Consider the following 1,348-nt stretch of genomic DNA (forward strand, 5'->3'; position numbering starts at 1 on the left):
GGCTAAGTAGAGGACCCCTCTCCCTGGTTGGGCTGACCAGAGAACCCCTCGCACCCTGCCCCCTGTCTGTGTTGCTGGTTTGGAAAGAGGGAAGGGGGGTGAGTGCAGAGACTGCTTCTTAAGAGGGTGGGGGTGAGAGCAGAAAAACTGTCTGGAGAGAGAGAGAGAAACAAGTAGAGATAAAGAGTATCTGTAGTAGAAGAATTGTGGTGATGAATAGATTTAAGAATCTGCTCTGTGGACTGAGAAAAGACCCCACAGCCTGCCTCCCTACCCGGGTTTGTTGATTATAAAGGAGGAAAGGGGGTGAATACTATAAGTTCGTAATAGGGAGGGGGGGAGTGAACAAAACTGTATGGAAAGCTTATTTTTGCCTTGCATTTATCCTCCAACTCTGTTAGGTAATTAAATCACCTTTTTGCAACTTTAAGTGAAGCCTGTTTGCCTTTTTTCGGTGCGTCCTCCTACCAACCAGTGTCCTATCTCATTTGACTCATGAGATTAGTGTGTATTTTTATAGTTTTTTCTGTAGCAAGAGAGAGTCAAGGTGCCTGGCGTTTAGTCAGGGTCAAATCCCAACAAGGAGAAAAGGATTGGATGGAGCAGCTGAGATTTTTGGGGTCAAAAATCAACAAATCTGCCCTTCTGTGGGAATTCCTGATATCAGCCTGCATCCTGATGGATGTTCCTGCCCCTGTACAAGAGCATCCAGGTGCCCACGGAGAGCCAGGAGGATGTGGAGCCTCCAGCCAGGTGTGTTCCCCACACGGATCACCAGCACCACGGATCACCAGGGCTCTGCCCAACGGGGTCACTGGGGATCATCCAATGCAGATCTTCCCAGAGGGGATGGAGTTGGAGCAGTGCAAAAAGCTCTTCTTGCACTCGGGGCACTTGCAAGGCTTCCCTTACTGGTGGCTCCATTGGTGTTGGGTCAAGGTAGATCTGCTGGGGAAGCTCTTCTCACACTCAGGACACTCGTAGAGCTTCTCCCCAGTGTGGAGGTGCCAGTGTCTGACAAGGGTGAAGTTGTGGTTGAAGCACTTCCCGCAGTCGGGGCAGCAGAAGGGCCTCTCCCTTGTGTGGATCCGCTGATGCTTGATGAGATGAGAGCTGCTGTGAAATCTCTTCCTACACTCAGGACACTCGTAGGGCCTCTCCCTGCTGTGGATGCGCTGGTGTTTCCTCAGGCTGGAGCTCCACCCAAAGCTCTTCCCACATTCCAAGCAGGTGTAGGGCCATTCCTCGGTGTGGATCACCTGGTGCTGGATCAGGCTGGAGCTATTCCTGAAGCTCTTCCCACATTCCCCACACTCATAGGACCTCACCCTGGTGTGGATGAGCTGGT

Source organism: Lichenostomus cassidix, unplaced genomic scaffold (assembly GCF_008360975.1).
Source record: "Lichenostomus cassidix isolate B80296 unplaced genomic scaffold, HeHo_3.0 HiC_scaffold_104, whole genome shotgun sequence".
Classification (NCBI taxonomy): domain Eukaryota; kingdom Metazoa; phylum Chordata; class Aves; order Passeriformes; family Meliphagidae; genus Lichenostomus; species Lichenostomus cassidix.